Genomic DNA, 19,841 nt, shown 5'->3' with positions numbered 1-19,841 from the left:
CAGTCATGAACCTTGCTGGAATCAATCTGGATATGTTTAAATCACATTCTATTAGAGGCGCAATGGCCAGTAAGTCATTCTGGTCAGGTGGTAAGTTAGATGATATTCTAAAGGCTGGTGATTGGTCTAATGCTAGAACCTTTGCTCATCATTATTGCAAACCTGTATCTCACATGTCTGATGTTGTTTTACATGGCTACCAACATGCATAATGGTAGCCTCCGGTCTTGTAATGAAATTGCGATTCTCCTATTAACATGACCAGAGAATCTGGATTTCATTAAAGACACGGAGGCTAACATTATCCCTCCCACCCTTTCCCTGGGTGGTTGATTATATGATATATTACGGTACAGGTTGGTTTTTATGATATGATATGCTTATTTGAATATTTTTCTTACAAGCTTACATTATTTTCCTTTGCAGGACTGTTTACTTTCTTTTCCTTTTCAGGACTGTTATTTAGCTGATTGTTTATTATTCAAATCCTTAATATTTTTATTTGGGTTTATTAACAACCTTTCTTTGTTTTGCAGATAACCTTTATTGATATTGTCTTCTTGATTCCACATCTGGTGAATCAATCGTGGATGGTGTATTCTTCCGTCATCCTTCTTCAAGTTTGATGTTTCATTGGAGTTGTTTGGACATTTCCTTTCTCACTGTCACCACATTTAAAAGAGGCTGATTGCTTAGTGATTCATGCTATTGTTGGTTCATATGTATTCTAAGTTGGAACTTTTGCATTGTGACATATGCGGCTATGCTTGGACTGCATTAAAAGTTGTATGCATAATGTTAGCCTCCGTGTCTTTAATGAAATCCAGATTCTCTGGTCATGTTAATAGGAGAATCGCAATTCCTAACTATGGGGCCGATTAGGATGGCAGATGGATCGCCACCGCCATGCAGATGGTGGCAATCCGTCCACCATTCGTCACCGTCCACCAGCAATTTACCTCCCGCCATATTACAATGGCTAGGGGATCGTGGCGGACGGAAAGACCGTCTGCCGCTTTTCCGCCGCAGTCGCCTTGCGACCGCGGCAGAAAAGGTCTAATATGGTGGCGGTGTCTTTCAGACACCGCCAGCCATATTAGGATGGGCTTTGGGGTATGCCTTTCCGTGGCGGCATACGGTCTTTGCTTTGGGGGCCCGTTGCGGGCCCCCAGGGTGATGTGGGGGTGGGGGGGAAATGGGGGGGTACCTATGGTCCCCCCCAGCATTTCAATGTACAACATGACAGGCACTGCGCGGTGCCTATCATGTTGTGCATTGAAATGTACAACGTGCATTTTTAGCATTGCGGCTGGCGGTGCTGAGAGCACCACTGTGGCGGGCGCATCATAAGTGCTATGGCAGGACCGCCGCACACATGGCGGACGGTCCCGTTTTCACCGGGATGGCCGATGGACAAAGTCCATTCGCCATCCTAATGGACCCCTATATCAGACCTGAAACCTATGGTTTTTTCAGTGAATTTCAAAGGTTTTTTTAAATGCTAATTCCTAACTATGTCAGGCCTGAAACCTATGGTTTTTTCAGTGAATTTCGAAGGTTTTGTAAATGACAATTTTTAAATATATTATTGTTACATATTTTTTTATACTGATTTACTAAAATTTTTAAACTATTTATTTTTAGATATTTTATTTTTTAAATTACATTATAATTACATTATACATTACATTACAAAATATACTTTCTCAGCATGAATTACTTTAGTTTAAATACTTTGCAAATAGGCAATAGAATTTTAAGTACAGTAGTTACAGTTGTTGCAATGGGCAACACAATTTCAAACACAATGCAACATTGACCTCAATGTGAATTTCTAGTTAAATGCAATTAGTTACTTTATGGATTACTTTTCTAACCACAGAACTGGATCCTAGATTCATTCCTTGGACATCTCCTGTAAACGGTTAAGTAAAAGTGTTTTAGTTACAGTAGTGATTTTTAAGGAATATTATTGTATTTTAAAAGTTGACACTTAGAAATGTTTTCACATTGAATCACCAATGCTATCCTGTAGCAGGTAAGTAGTGCTATCGTCACTTTTTCTTACTCAGTGGTGGATCCTCTATCCAGCACTGGTGCATCTCCTGTAAATAGTTGAAAGAATGCGTTTAAAGTCATACAGGCGATTTTTAAGGAATATTTTTAGTTGTGAAAATAGACACTTAAAAACTTTTCTGGTGAAAACCAGACAATGGATTCTTATGGAAAGAAATACAAGTTACTGGTAAGTATGGTTAGAATTACTTTTCAGGGTCAGTGCTGGGCTAAAAGATGCAGCACTGGGTTCTCTCCTGATAACAGGTGAGTAAATCGGAAATTGTTGTTCGGATAATTTTAGGTGAATATTTAAAAGTTCCAAAACTCCACACTTGGAAGAGTTTCCAAGTGAAACCAGTCAATGTTAGCCTATGGAAGGAAATTCAAGTTACTGGTAAGTATGGTTAGAATTACTTTTGAGGATCAGTACTGGGCTCAAAGGTGCAGCACTGAGGTCTCTCCTGATAACAGGTGACTAAATAGGAATTCGTAGTTCTGCTGATTTTATAAGAATTTTTTAAAGATCCAAAATTCCACACTTAGAAGAATATCCAAGTAAAACCACTCAATGTTACCCTATGGAAGGAAATTCACTTAGCAGGTAAGTAGTGTTATCATGACTTTTTCTTACTCAGTGGTGGATCCTAGATCCAGCACTGTTGCATCTCCTGTAAACAGTTGAAAGAATACGTTTAAGTCATACAGGCGATTTTTAACACCTTCGACGCTCATGACGAGCTCAGCTCGTCATGAGGTACACCTCTCGTACACTCATGCCGAGCTGAGCTCGTCATGAAGCATGGCAATCAAGAAATGTCAGCACAGGGGGGGGGAACCATAAGCGTTGATGGTGTTAAGGAATATTTGTAGTTTGTGAAAATATACGCTTAGGAACTTTTCTGGTGAAAACCAGACAATGGATTCATATGGAAGGAAATACAAGTTACTGGTAAGTACAGTTAGAATTACTTTTCAGGGTCAGTGCTGGGCTATAAGAATATTTTAAAGTTCCAAAACTCCACACTTAGAAGAATTTCCAAGTAAAACCACTCAATGTTACCCTATGAAAGGAAATTCACTTAGCAGGTAAGTAGTGTTACCATTACTTTTTCTTACTCAGTGGTGGATCCTGGATCCAGCACTGGTGCATCTCCTGTAAATAGTTGAAAGAATGCGTTTAAAGTCATACAGGCGATTTTTAAGGAATATTTTTAGTTGTGAAAATAGACACTTGAAAACTTTTCTGGTGAAAACCAGACAATGGATTCTTATGGAAAGAAATACAAGTTACTGGTAAGTATGGTTAGAATTACTTTTCAGGGTCAGTGCTGGGCTAAAAGATGCAGCACTGGGTTCTCTCCTGATAACAGGTGAGTAAATCGGAAATTGTTGTTCGGATAATTTTAGGTGAATATTTAAAAGTTCCAAAACTCCACACTTGGAAGAGTTTCCAAGTGAAACCAGTCAATGTTAGCCTATGGAAGGAAATTCAAGTTACTGGTAAGTATGGTTAGAATTACTTTTGAGGATCAGTACTGGGCTCAAAGGTGCAGCACTGAGGTCTCTCCTGATAACAGGTGACTAAATAGGAATTCGTAGTTCTGCTGATTTTATAAGAATTTTTTAAAGATCCAAAATTCCACACTTAGAAGAGTATCCAAGTAAAACCACTCAATGTTACCCTATGGAAGGAAATTCACTTAGCAGGTAAGTAGTATTATCATTACTTTTTCTTACTCAGTCGTGGATCCTAGATCCAGAACTGGTGCATCTCCTGTAAACAGTTGAAAGAATACGTTTAAGTCATACAGGCGATTTTTAAGGAATATTTGTAGTTTGTGAAAATATACGCTTAGGAACTTTTCTGGTGAAAACCAGACAATGGATTCATATGGAAGGAAATACAAGTTACTGGTAAGTACAGTTAGAATTACTTTTCAGGGCCAATGCTGGGCTATAAGAATATTTTAAAGTTCCAAAACTCCACACTTAGAAGAATTTCCAAGTAAAACCACTCAATGTTAACCTATGAAAGGAAATTCACTTAGCAGGTAAGTAGTGTTACCATTACTTTTTCTTACTCAGTGGTGGATCCTGGATCCAGCACTGGTGCATCTCCTGTAAACAGTTGAAAGGATACGTTTAAGCCAAACAGGCGATTTTTAAGGAATATTTTTAGTTTGTGAAAATAGACACTTAGAAACTTTTCTGGTGAAAACCAGACAATGGATTCTTATGGAAAGAAATACAAGTTACTGGTAAATATGATTAGAATTACTTTTCAGGGTCAGTGCTGGGCTAAACGATGCAGCACTGGTTTCTCTCCCGATAACAGGTGAGTAAATCGGAATTTGTTGTTCAGATGATTTTAGGTGAATATTTAAAAGTTCCAAAACTCCACACTTGGAAGAATTTCCAAGTGAAAACAGTCAATATTAGCCTACGGAAGGAAATTCAAGTTACTGGTAAGTATGGTTGGAATTACTTTTGAGGATCAGTACTGGGCTCAAAGGTGCAGTACTGAGGTCTCTCCTGATTACAGGTGAGTAGATCGGAATTCGTAGTTCTGCTGATTTTATAAGAATATTTTAAAGTTCCAAAATTCCACACTTCGAAGAATTTCCAAGTAAAACTACTCAATGTTACCCTTTGGAAGGAAAATCACTTAGCAGGTAAGTAGTGTTATCATTACTTTTTCTTACTCAGTGGTGGATCCCGGAGCCAGCACTGGTGCATCTCCTGTAAACAGTTGAAAGAATGCGTTTAAGTCATACAGGTGACTTTTAAGGAATATTTTTAGTTTGTGAAAATATACACAGAAACTTTTCTGGTGAAAACCAGACAATGGATTCCTATGGAAGGAAATACAAGTTACTGGTAAGTACGGTTAGAATTACTTTTCAGGGTCAGTGCTGGGCTAAAATATGCAGCACTGGGTTCTCTCCTGATGACAAGTGAGTAAATCGGAATTCGTTGTTCGGATGATTTTAGGTGAATATTTTAAAGTTCCTAATCTCCACACTTAGAAGAATTTCCAAGTGAAACCAGTCAATATTAGCCTATGGAAGGAAATTCAAGTTACTAGTAAGTATGGTTAGAATTACTTTTGAGGATCAGTACTGGGCTCAAAGATGCAGCACTAATGTCTCTCCTGATAACAGGTGAGTAAATCGGAATTCGTAGTACATCCGGTAAGCGCCACTAAGCTGCGTAGCAGAGAGATGTAAAAAGGGGCACGACATGCACCACCTCTCTGCAACGCAGAGCAGTGGCGCTTCCTGGAAGCACCTGGTTGACTACTTGGCCCCCATGGTCCCTCAGGCTTGAAGTTGGATTTTTTCCCCAACTTAAAACGAGCCACAGGGCGTGTTTGCACACATCACGTCAGGCCCCATCCCCTCCCTTCACCACTGTGTAGACGCGCCCTGTCACTGTTCTAAGTTGAGAGATTTAGTCCCCTTCAATCCTAAGGATCCCTAGGGTCAAACTAGCTCACTAGGTACCGCCAGTAAGCACCACAGAGCTGCGTTGCAGATTGGTGTAAAAAGGGGCGTGGCCTCTAAACACCTGTCTGCAACGTAGTTCCCTGGCGCGTACTGGAGATACCTGTTGGGCTATTTGGTCCTCCGGGACCCTCAGTATTGAAAGATCATTAATTCCCCAGCTTAAAACACACCACGGGGCACGTTTTCACACTGATGAAGGAAGGGGGCGTGGCCTGAGGTGACATGTCTGCAAACACGCTCTTCTGCACGTTTTAAGTAAGAGAATTCATTCCTCCTCAATCCTGTGTGTCCATTGGGGCCAACTAGCCCACCAGATACCTCCAGTATGCACCAGGGGGCTGCTTTGCAGAGAGGTTTTCAGAGGCCACGCCCCTTTTTACAACACTCTGCATCGCAGCTCCGTGGTGCTTACTGAAGGTACCTGGTGTGCTAGTTGGCCCCCAGGGACCCTCAGGATTGAAAAGGAATTAATTCCCAAACTTAAACCGCGCCACAGGGCGTGTTTGAACACAGGTGAACTCAGGCCCCGCCCCTACCTTCACCACTGAGCAAACGCGCCCCATGGCGCATTTTAAGTTGGGGGATTAACTCCCATTGAGTCCTGAGGGTGCATGGGGTGCAACTAGCCCACCAGCTACCTCTAGTAAGCGCCACAGAGATGTGTTGCAGAGAGGTGTGAAAAGGGGCATGGCCTCAGAACACCACTCTGCAACGCTGCCGCCTGGCGCATACTGGAGGTTCCTGGTGGGCTTGTTGGCCCCCAGGGACCCCCAGTATTCAAGGGGAATTCGTTCTCCCTCTGCAACCTGGCCAGGGGGTGCGTTTGCAGAGTGCTGCATGAAGGGGCGTGGCTTCCGGCGCGATGCCGGTGTTTTTCTTTTTTTCTTTTTTTAAGAAGTGGGGCCGTGTAGCCCTCCTTCTTTTTCTATTTTTTTGCCCTGGGGACCCCATCCTCCAGGGCTTGCCCCCTAATTAAAAAAAAATAATAATTGTAATGTGGAGGGGGCTGCTTGGCCTCCCTCCTGAGGCTTCTATTAGCCCCGGGGAACCCATCCCCCGGGGCTCTGCCTAATTTTTTAAAATACATTTGTTGGGGAGGGGGGCTGCGTGGCCCCCCTCCCGGGCCACTTCTGGCCCCGGGGACTCCATCCCCCGGGGCCAGTCTGCCTCCTTTTTAAAATGTTAGTTTCTTTTTTGGGGGGAGGGGGGCCACGTGGCCCCCCTCCAGGGACACTTCTGGCCCCGGGCACCACATCCCCCAGGGCCTGACCTCTCGTTGAGGACCTTTGGGGGTCCCCAATACCCCATGGTCCCTGTCAGCTCCCCGCGTCCTGTGGGAGCCAGCATTGCTTTTCTACATGGGGAGCAGCTAACTTGCTGCTCCTCCTGTAGAAAAGCAATCGTGTTTTGTTTTTGGAACAGAGAGCAGGTTTCCTGCTCTCTCTTCCAAAAACCAAAGCAGTTTGCTATGGTAAACTACAGTGTCCAGGGGGTAGGCACCCCGGGACACTGCAGGAGCCAGCCCTGGGGGGTGGTGGTCCCCAGGGCCACCACAAGACTCCAGGAGGTGGGCCGCGTGGCCCCGCCTCCCAACATTTAAATACCCCGGGGTGGTGGTCCTTGGGGCTGGGGGGTCCATCACAGACCCCCCAATTAATAAATGTAGTGCCCCGGGGAGGTGGCGGTCCCCGGGGCGTGTGAGGGGCCTTGAGCCCCCCCACACCTTTTTTTTCTTCATTTAAAAAAAAAAGAAGCTCCGGGGGTGGCGGTTTCCGGGGCTGCGGAGAGCCCCGGGGGTGGCGGTCCCCAGGGCTCGGGGGGCCGTGTGCCCCCGCTATTATACATACTTTGCCTCTGGGGTGTGCGTCCCCGGGGCAGTGTGGGCTGGATTGGGCCCCCCACACTTTATTTTTACATTGCCCCTGGGATTTGGCCCCCCCACGGGCTAATTAGCATTAAAGCAGTCTTCAGTTTTTTGTTTTTTTTCACGGGATACACGTATCATACGTGCATCCCGTAATTTCTTCTTTTTTTTTAAAACAGGGTTTTTTTTGGCCTTGGGGGTCCTTGTGGGACCACCTGTGCAGGGCTTGGGGGTCAGGGTGTTTCTACCCTGCCCCCTTTGTGTCTTTTGCGCACTTCTTTTTTCAGTTTTCTTGTGCCTCGGTTCTACTGAGACACAAGATGGCTGCCAACACTTCCTGGTTTGGAGTGTTGACAGACAGTTGACAGCCAATTAGCATGCAGCTCGTGCTCGTAAGGGTACACGGATGTTCCTCGGAGGATACACGTACCCTATTTTGTCCATAGATATATCTATGATTTTACTTTTGGTGTTCTCAGGAACTACTGCACGGATTTACACCATTTAACAAAAAGCGTGATCTACGAACCAAACTCTACCTTTTTACCAAATTTGATGTAATTCCGTTCAGCAGTTCGGGCTGTAGCCGCACTTAAAAGTCCCTATGGAAAATTGCACGGGGAAAACACGTTTTGGGACCCCCCTTTTTTCTCGGCTCCCGCTTGATAAATCACCCCGAAACTTTCAGGATAGGAGCGGGTCATCTTCTTAGAGAATTTTGCGAAGATTCGTCAACCGGCGGCAAAGTTATTACAAAGAGAATGTTGCGGATTTCCCATGGAAACTAGGTCCTAACTATATCTACCTACTGGCGACCGCCAGTAGGTAATATATATATTTATATTTACACATATATATACATATATATATATATGTATATATATGTGTATGTGTGTGTGCATATATATATATTATGTATTCATGTATCTATATATGTATTTGTGTATGTGTGTCGATCAATCAATAACCTTTCATTCAATAGTCAGAGAAAATCATGCATGTACAAAATAACATTTTGCATCATAAAACAGAAAGCCTGGATAAATTTTCAGACGCATTGGCTCATAGAGTGACTTAAAAGGCAATTACATTAAAAATATGGTGTCTAAAAGCAATACAATTTTTACAAAACATTCCAGCAAAAACATTACAATCAAGTTGAGCTTAAAACCCCTGATAGAACACGAGAAAGAAGAAAGCACAATTTGGGTGTGGACAAATGCTGTAAATATAGGTAAACAGGTTAAATCCACAAGCAGACAATATAGGCCGCAGATATGTATGCTGGAGGATAGAGAATTTTGGACATATCAGTACTATGTGCATGGGAGTACAAATGGAAATGTTGTCACAGCTGCATGGAGAAAAGGCAGATTGAGAAAACCAGAACCCCTTTATGAATTTTATGAATAAAAATTGTTGAAAGGTATTCAGTCTTAGGAATGCTAAGAGACACCATTGGTGATTAGACATGTCCAGTAGTGCTACTCACTTAAGGTGCTGTCTGGAAAGTGTTGAGTTGATTTGCCATGCAAGGGTCTGAGAAAAAGGGGGGGGTCCCAAAATGTGATTTCCCCGTGCAGTTTCCCACAGGAATTTTAGCCAAGACTAAAGCCCGACCGCTGAATGGAATTACACCACATTTGGCAGAAGGCTAGATCTGGATCCAGAAAGAGTGTTTTTATAATTTGGTGTACATCTGTTCAGTAGTTTTGGAGCTGTTAAACAAAAAAGATTTATGTCTATCTAGAGATGTGGATCCACCCCAGATCCGTGAAGCTACACACCAACAGCAACGCTGTTATATGCTGAGACAATTTTAGAGAAAAGTTATGACTGACATTTTGGCAATCGGGACATGGTTCTCAGAGGAAGGATTTAGTAAAGTCTAATTAGGATAGAAGGGGTCAGGATAAAGAAATCCTATAGGGCTGATGGAAATGAATGTGAGTGATTGTGAGGGACCTCTCACAGGCACGAGATTGTCAAAATGTTTTAGGGAGGTGTGAGAGGATCCGCAGATCCATCAGGGTGCTCAGCAAGGCCCCACCTGTGAATCTGCAACAGATCTGGAAATCCAAATCCCAATCAAAAAATATATATACCCAAGGCGCTAGGGGGCGCACAGCGGAATGGCTGGGTGAGACTGCAGCTTCGCCGGACGGTCGACAACTTATTGCCCTAAGATCGCCCCAATGCCCACGAAACTGCTGCCCAAACGCCGTCCCAGGTGTATAAACCCACCAGGATCACGATGACCTGAAAATCGAGGATCGAGATTCAGCAACAGTGGGAGAAAATAACCAAAACAGCGCCGGGTTCTCGAGGCATCCAAAGATGGCGGCTGCCGCGCTCCTCTTCACATATCTGGCGCTGACGATGAAGTGAGTACACCACCTGCATTTACACGGCCGGCGCTGCGAGCAATCTCAGGGGCTCATATGAACTTTAAAGATAAAGTGTGCATCGGACTAGCGGTTGTGCCCTCTTTGGATGCATTGACGAGCGGCTGTATGATTGTGGCTCGCGGCGGACAAGATGGCGGCGCCCAGCGTCCGGATTGATGGCTGGGCTGATGGACGAGACGCGAGGCCTGTGCACCGCCACTAACGCCACTCACGGACAAGTCCGGATCTCGGTCGCTTGGCATGCTGGAACGGCGCGTTGACACATGTGTGCCGATGAAACAAGCAATAACCCACGCATCACGGACATTGCTCCAAAGATCACGTAGATCCTCCACGTTGCCCCCAGTATCGCTACGGAGCTTCAGACCGTATGCAGCAACCTGCTGGATTGGGACACGCATAGTGTACTGCTGATACTGCGAGTGACACTCTGCTGAAGATTCTCCAGTGCACACGTACTCCTGGGCCCTGCTCTCATTGCAACCGAAGTTCCGTTGGACTCACGATCTTGGACCCAGAACAGTCTAAGCCGGTTGACGACATCTGCCAGGACGAGAGGATCCACTCGAAAGTGCGTGCACCAGGTGTCAGCCTTTGTTCCCGAGCACACGTACTGTAAAGTGCGCCAAAACGGCAGCATCCAACAGACGAACAAGGTCCACGCCTCGGGACGCAGCGCTGTTAACACCGCCATCCTCGACAATGGTAAGGCCTGAAAAGCAACAACAGAAAATATCCTTTGAAACTAAAAAGACACCCAAGGCCGCTGAAACGATGTCTGGAAGTGGAAGCGTGTCACCGGCTGAACCGTCTCCCGGTAGCAATATGGAGAAAATATTACTAGCCATCCAGGCTAACCTACAAGACATCAATGGTAAGCTGGACAATTTAACATGTAGGATGGATGGCATGGCGGCCAAACTGGAAAAGCATGGAGAGAGGTTGGAGACAGCAGAGACACGTATCTCAGCAGTTGAGGATGAGTCCCATGCCACCACTACCAAATGCACAAACATGGAGCGGGTTCTGGAGGTGATAAAAGCAAAGAAGGAGGAATTGGAAGCGTGCTCAAGACGCAACAATGTGCGCATTACAGGCCTACCGGAATTGACCAACACGGGGCGCATGGAGTAATACGTTGAGAAATTGTGCAAGGACATATTTGGAGATGACGCGTTATCGAAGATCTTTGTCGTAGAGAGAGCACACAGATCCCTTGCACCCCGTCCACCACCAGGAGCGTCACCGCGCCCTATTGTGGCAAGGATCCTGAATTATCGGGTCAGGGATACCATCTTGAGGCCCGCACGAGAGAAAGGGCCTATCACCCACCAGGGTAACAAACTCGAATTCTACCCGGACCACACGGTTGCTGTACAACAGGCTTGAAGGGAATTCACGGCGGTGAAATCCAAGCTCAGGGATCTGCACGTCAATTATTCAATGCTATACCCTGCCAGGCTGCGAGTGATGTGGGAAGGCAAGGCCGTGTTACTGGCGTCTCCTAAAGCTGCGCAGGAATTTGTGAAAAAAATAGTCAAGCAGAACAAGTCCAATGCGCAAGAGGATCAACAACTGGAGTCGGACTGAATACATCAATGAAGTGATAAAAACATCCTGTGTGAGTATGAAAAGCTTTGTCGCCCTAGAGGCGATTATCTGTGCCCCTGTTGGGTAAGACAATGCCAAAGAGGGATGCTGCCCCACGTTCGCCCTTATCGACTCGGTGCCATTAAGCATCCGACTTGCCGCTACTCATTGATTCCTATGTTCATTGACACTCTTTTAAACACTGGTTCCTTAGGTAATGAGATACATAGTCTGAATCGGGGCCGCAGTTTGGGCGCCGCTGAGGATGAGTCGCTGAGTGTGATGCTGAGATGATGGGGCTAATTTAAGCTGTACACCAATGGGATCGTTATCCTCTGAGATGTACCCATAAGACTAGATGTGCTAATGTCTCAAGGGGGTTTAATACCAGTGCCAGGAGATGTATGCTGAACTGATTGTGATGCCTCATGGACACAAATGGTGTAACTATAGCACTAACTTAACTAGCTGCAGGCCTCCTGAGATGAGCCATGAAACCGACCTCTCATGAATATTTTTTCATTAAGAACTGTACCAATGTGATGGCCGGCACCATGGCTGGTGTATTGAACCTTAATTGCCCATCATTGGCTGGCGTGGCGTACCATCATATGGGCTGCTACAGAACTACCGCATGAGGATAAGTGTTAACCACTCAAAGCACGTACACCTTTATGTCCTAGCAAGAACATTGATACTGCCAGCTATTCTTAGAGGTGCGTGACAGACTATACAGGATGAGATATGTACTGGGATACTGTGGATCGCACTTAGAAACACACAAGAGAATGCAATTCATATGAATTGTGGTTGGTTGACTGTACGGCCTACATTCGCTATTGCTCACAGGTGACATCGTGATGTATTGATATGATATGATAACTATTCAAAGGTCATGATTAAGTAAGTGCAGGGCGGGGTGGATCTGGGGCATAAACTCATGACACGTCTGAATTAACCAACGTTATTAGAGTCGTCCACATCCATTTAGTTGGATGGTGTGTTGTGCCCTCAGCGGACCTCCACAAGGGTGTTCCCCACAAAAGTTTTGTACTAATGTTAATCGTGGTAAGACCCAAACTGTTGTCGGGGCTAATTGGGGAGGGTGAATGGCTTCGGCATGATTGGGTTGCTGGAGTGGGTGGGGGAGGGAGGGTTGGGGGATTTGTTACTGTTCTGAGACCGGATCTTTTAGAGTATGTCATTCCGCTGCATGTAACGGAGCAGATGATCACATGGTTACATACAGTTGAATATATGGACATACAAGCCGACTTCAGGCATGATTGTAAAGCGCTGCAAGTGTGGACACCCCTACCTCGCAGATGACACAGAAGGTAGATAGCACAAGCAATGCACACATAAATCTCCTCACATGGAATGTACGAGGTCTAACGCAGCCCAAGAAAATTTGACGGGTGTTTGCTTACCTAAACAGATGTCGCGTTCCTGCAAGAGACACACATTGCACCTAACACACATCAATCCATAGGCAAGCGATGGGCTGAATCCATACATTCCGCCACATATTCCTCTTACTCCAGGGGGGTGATGACATTGGTACGTAAAGGACTGAATTTCAAAACACATAGGATGGCACAGGACCCGAATGGCAGATATGTTATAGTATCAGGCACCCTGCGTGGTCAAAGACTAACATTTCTTAATGTATATGGCCCAAATGTAGATGCACCCGAACTATTTCAGGAACTGTGGGGTCACTTACAGCAGTTAACAGATACACACATCGTGTGCGGGGCCGACTGGAATGTGACATTGGCGGATGATAAAGACCGTTCCGCACAGTCCCTTGAACTGCACAAACACGCTAGAACTAAACTCGTACACATGCTGGCGGATTTGTCATTAACGGACATATGGAGACACAAACACCCTAACATACCAGGCGCTACACACATCTCCACTTGTCATAACAGTTGGTCGTGCCTGGACTACTGGTTAGGCACAAATAATGTAATACTTTGGACACAGGCCGTGAGCGTCCTCCCCAGAACTCTGTCAGACCACAACCCCGTACTGCTCGAACTCACCATACCAAATTATATTCCACCTCCCTTTCAATGGAGATTCAACTCACGTGCTTTAACAGATATAATTTATGCTGACACCATTCACACAGCGATCAAAGAATACTTTCAAATAAACGAACCCACAGTGGATGATCCATGTCTATTGTGGGAAGCCTTTAAGGCCACGATACGTGGTGTGTGCATGAGCACTACCGTAGGCATACTTCGTGACATACGCCAACAAATTAAACACTGCGAAACACGTATGAGGGAATTGGAGAGGGCTTACGAGGTTAAACATGATATCACTCTGCTGGGAGAACTACGAAAGTTACACACGGAACATCAAACACTGGTCGATGAGGAAATAAAATATCTGGACAAAAAACACACCGCTAGATCTTATGGGGAGAGTGGCAGGCCGGGTAGTGTACTAGCCGCCAAAATTTGCGAAGGTAGAAGTCATACAGCGATTCTGGGTATTAAATCTGGGGATGGCACAATACAGACACAAGCCACTGACATCCTACATTGCTTCGTGGAATCCTATGGAGCGTTATACAAATCACAACCAATCGCATTGACAGACGATATTAACAACTACTTCAGGTAAGTGGCGATAGCGTGGCTCTCGGATAATCAAAGGGAATATTTAGCGGCACCCATTACAGTAGAAGAAGTCACAGATGTGATTAAATCACTGCCGAATGGTAAGGCGCCAGGCCCGGATGGGTACACAAACAAATTTTACAAACAATACGCAGATATACTGGCCCCTCATTTGGCGAGAATGTACGGAGCCGCATTTGATCAAGGAGAACTCCCCCCAACGCTTAGGGAGGCAGTAATAATTGCCCTCTTAAAACCCGCTAAAGACCCAGCCCAATGCGACTACTACAGACCGCTTTCGCTGATTAATGTTGATTCCAAAATACTAGCGAAAATCATGGCGGTGAGACTGACACCATTAATGACCAATTTAGTGCTACCTGACCAGGCGGGGTTTGTTCCAACTCGTTCCACATCCCATAATACCAGGACACTGTTTGCCCTGTCACACTATCTCCAACCCAATACAAAGGCTGTGGCAGTGCTATTAGATGCCGCAGAGGCGTTTGATTCTATTGAGTGGAGCTTCCTGATTGCAGTCCTACACCGTATGGAATTCCCCAAAAGATGTTCAATGGGTTTCTTTAATCTACACTAATCCGTGTGCCAGGGTCCGAGTGAATGGGTACTTATCTGACAGCTTTGCGATAGAACGCGGTACTAGACAGGGATGCCCACTTTCCCCCCTTCTTTTCGCCCTAGCATTAGAACTCTTGGCCTGCATAGTCCGCCAGAATTACAAATCATCTGCCCTGCAATTTCCTTCCAGGCCGTTACACATATCACTATACGCGGATGATTTGGTGCTCTACATTCGTGACCCCCTGAGCATATGAATCAGCTACTGGACAATATAATAAATTCGGTGGTCACTCCGGCTTCACAATAAATTGGTCAAAGTCCTACATTATTCCCCTCACGGACAGGACAACTCCCCTAGACACGGAGTATCCACTAGAGTGGCAAACTGACCCGATACGGTACTTAGGGATACTGTACCATAGAGATCCCGAGGTAGTGATCCGCACGAATTACGGCTCCACGATCTCCAAACTGGAAGATAAAGTAAAACGCTGGATACAGCTATCGTTGTCCTTGGCGGATCGTATCTCGATTGTAAAAATCAATGTACTACCTAAACTACTGTACCTCTTTAACAACATCCCAATCACCCCTCACGGAGAAGTATTCCGTCGCATAAAATCGTTAGTACTACAGCTCATATGGGCGGGCAAACAAGCGCGCATAGACCTCCAAGCATTGACACTCCCCTGTGCCAGAGGAGGACTCGGGGTGCCAGATTTTAAACTGTACTACCTGTGTGCACAGGCTCAATACGCCGCCTATTGGTATCACCTAGTGCCATACCTCACTCACACAGCGATTGAAGAAGGTGACGCAAAACCTGTCCCTCTATCAGCTATCCTATCATACAAATGACAACCCCTACATGATCATGACATCAACACAATAGACACCACAATTAGGGCATGGCGTGACCTTAGACAACTGGCACATAAAACCCCTCTTTATGCACCGAATATGCCTTTACATGATCACTCTGCCCTGTCAGTCACGTGCGAGAAAGTGGGTATGTAATTATTGCAACAGGTGGGCATTGAACGGATGGGTGATCTGTTCAGTGATGGCAAATTTATGGATAATATAGATCTAACATACATTCAGAACAAATCACAGATGTTTTGTTTCACACATTACAGGTTAAAAAGGGCCATGATGGAACTATATCCCACCTTTCCTAATGAGCAGGAAAGTCTGGACACACTACAATTAATTATTACTACCCAAGATCTATTGCACCTAGTCTCACGGCTATACACCACTGCACAAGCCGAAATACCACACTCCACAGAGAGGGCTAAATCCAGGTGGGACTCGGTTTTGGAGGACTCTTTAACAGAAAAGGAATGGCAACAGACATTCGCACTAACACAAATTCTTACCCCTAATGGCAATCTTAGAATCATACATTATAAATTTCTTCATCAGGCATACTACACTCCAGCACGCATGTGCAGGTATGGCATGCAGGATGACGATAGGTGTAAAAGATGTGGCGCAGAGGGTGCTGATTTTGCACATTTGTCCTGGTGGTGCCCCAAGGTCAATGAGTACTAGGGAGAAGTCATCGCTAAAATTTCCGCCATGATAGGAGTTACAATAGACTGCATGATCCGCATTTGCTTGCTGGGCATTGTACCACAACTTAAATCGACTAAGCGAAAGTTCTCTGCGGTTGCACTAGTACTAGCTAAAAGACAAATTTCACAATGCTGGCACAGTACTAAGGTGCCAACCACAAACAGGTGGCTGCAAGACATGTCCAGCTGTAGGGTCAAACTCCTAACATATGAGGAGGAACTACCGTTACGCTCTAGGCCAAAAGACTTCTGGTTATACCTCACAGCATATCTGCGCACACTGGAGAATGATACGGACTAAGGATGTTGGACTTTGCCCCTGAGTGACAAGGGTTAACACACTGTGAATGGGTAACAAGTGATGTGTTCTATATAGATGTAATATATTCTTTTTTAGAATTTTCCGGAATTGACTACTGATATGTGAAGGTCTCATTGTTTGGGTTATGAACTGTTCATCTTTGTGTATTTTAGATACACCAAAAAAATATAAAAAACAAGACCTAACTTATATGAAATACGCCGCCGGACAGTTAGTTATCGGCCACAAGGCTGTGTAACATCACTCTTGCAATGTGTCATCTAAGCTGCCGCAGCCGGCCCCCGGGTTGCAGGCTCCTGGCTGTGTAATCATCTTTTGTTGTGAATAAAGGTCTTACAAAAAAAAAAAATATATATATATATATACCCACTCACAGACCCTCTCACACACACCTAGTTACACACCCACTCAACAACTCACAAACCCACTGACACATCCAAATAGCCACTCACACACCCACTCAGAGACTCAAAGAGACACCCACTCACAGACCCACAAAGCCACTCATTCACCCAAGCACATGCTCAAACACCAATATGCACACCCACACAACTACTCACCAACCCACTTACACACCTGTGCAGCCCCTCGCACACCCACTCAGAGCTCCAGAAAACCACTCACACACACACACACACTTAGAGACACAGAAAACCACACACATGCCTACTTACACACTCATACAGCCACTCACACACCCACACAGAGACCCAGAGAACCACTCACAGAGGCACTCATACACCAACTCACACACTTACATATCCATGAACACACCCATATAGCCACTCACACACTCAAATAACCACAGAGGCGGTCATGCACGCACAGGCATACCCACAAATGTAAATGTAAATGTAGGTGTACTTGTAAAGCGCACTGCGACTCCATGGAGTATCCTGGCGCTGAAGACCGCTGGGGAACCCGTCCTGGTTTTCCCTGTGAGATGGTCCCTTTCTGGGTATCTCCAAGGTGAAACCAGGCATCCCTGGCGTCTGTGGGGGGCCGTTGTAGAGATGAGGCAAGCTTAATACCCAGAGTTGCTGAGTGTGTTCCCTAGTTAGAGTAGGCACCGAGGCATGAATTATCAAGTCCGTTTGACCCTGGTCCACAACCCTGCCGCGTCGGGAATTGAACCCTGGTCTCGGGCCGTTCTCTGCTTACGGGTCTGCTGCCTCTAACCAGCGAGCCACACCACTCCACTCACACTCCTATTCACACTCCTATTCCCACTGATACACCCACACAACCACTCAAACACCAACCCAGACTCCCTGGTTACAGGGCCTTTATAGTTGGGAAATGGAATGAAAAAACCTTAGAATTTCACTAAAGGTTCAGATTTTACAAACACAATATCATAGAAATGCCCAACATTACAGGAGGTGGGTCATGGTCCTTGCTTCCAAAAAATAAATAAATAAATAAAAAGGACACATACGGTGGCAGTGTAAGATCGTCATAATGGGGGGATATTCACTTGGCCCCCAAAACAGCGAATAGTATAAAAGAATTGACTGTGAGGCAGTAGTCTGCAGATTATTTCCCAATTCCACGGACTACAGGCTTCTAAAATGATGTCAGTAGCCCATTGCCTCACCAGCTGCGCTGTGGTCTCAATACACCTAGGATGGCATCCGCAGGTCGAGATATAGATAACATGCAGACTGTATTATGCCAGGGGCGGCCTTAGGCATGTGCAAGCTGTGCACCTGCACAGGGCCGCCAAACCCCAGGGGGCGCCACGCCAATATATATCCTTAATATAATAATCCTCTGAGGATGGATACATATTTGCGTGGCGGCCGCTGGCAGGGATTTGGCGGCCTCCGGCTCTGTTCCACTTCCAAACACCGTAACCCCCCCCCCTCTGCACTGGCCTCCATACCTGCGTTCCTGGGGGGGGGGGGCTGCCGACGCTCCCTTCCCAGGGCCGCCATGAGCCCTTTATGCTATCTATTACCATTGTGGAGCGTGAGGAGGTTCCATTGTCCACGAGAAGCAAAACCTTTACAATGGCAATAAATAGAATATTACTATCTAAGCACCAGCATGTCTGGTTCGTGTCATGCTGTTTTTTGTTTGCAGAAATCATAAACTTATTTATTTAAGCAGAGCCTGAGAATGACCCTATTGCACAGGCAATATTACCAAAACAGCGAAGTTCAAAATTATGGTGCGTCAGAAGGTTCCCACTGTTCAATATTAATAACATTGGGTTTTAACTTACCACTTAAAACCCACTATATTACTAAATGTCGGAATCTGTGTTTATTAAAACGACACTTGCTCCAAATAGCATACTTTATCAGGTCACATGTATTTTCACCGACCCTGCATAAATGTCCACATTCATATATATGAATGCATTTGTGACGTGTATGTCGTGGGGGTCAATTGGACTAAGATCACTACGTGTGAATCACCTGTATGGCATTTCCCTCACAGCGGTCAGAACGCCAGAGCGGATGTGACGTCATCTCAGAATGGAGAGGCTGGTGCTGGCTGAGCGCTGTTTGTGTGGCAGTTGGTGAGGCAGACTGGATTGGATCTGAGATGCACGGGTCTCTAGAGAAGCGCTCCTGTGACGTAATTCCAAGGTACAGCTTTCACTTTAGAAACCTACCCGAGCCCTTCTCTCATAACGTATTATGAGAATCCTGACTTTAAACGTGAATATAGTGAAGAAAACGATATATGGGTGGGGAGCTGTTGAGGTGAGAGATAGACCCTTTTATCAACAGGGTCAATAGTGAACCGCTGAGATCCCACTTTGAGCGACATTAGCGAAAGGGATAATCTCTCGGTTATAAACCTGCAGGAAGGATTATTGAATATGAGAGTGGGTTGTCAGTGAAAAGTAGGTGGGAGGTTGTGGACTGGCTGTCCACTACACTCTGCTTATGTCTGAGGGACGGTGGCTGGTTAAGTTCACAGTACAAGTGCACACCAGAAAAAAAGACCATCAGGCTGCCAGCGATTTCATTTCCATGTGTCACAGGGGATTTGCTGTCACCTTTCTAAAACGACCCCCTGAAGATTTTGTTCCGACCCTATTGAAAACTGATAAATATAATGAATTGTTAAGTTGGAAGCATTGCTAATACCAGCATTTCTGTTGGGTTGCACAGGCTAGAACAGTAACTGACAGGGTTTTATAAGCCACGTTGTAATAAAGTGTGTTTGACCATAGTTTATTGAAAATACAATTTTTATTGAAAATTGCATTTTCAAAATTGGTGTGGATAGAACTGAACTAGTTTACCTAAGTTAAGTATAGAGAGATAATGAACTT

The sequence above is a fragment of the Lissotriton vulgaris genome, chromosome 7 (genome assembly GCF_964263255.1).
Source record: "Lissotriton vulgaris chromosome 7, aLisVul1.2, whole genome shotgun sequence".
NCBI lineage: Eukaryota > Metazoa > Chordata > Amphibia > Caudata > Salamandridae > Lissotriton > Lissotriton vulgaris.
Note: the sequence above shows the minus strand (reverse complement) of the source record.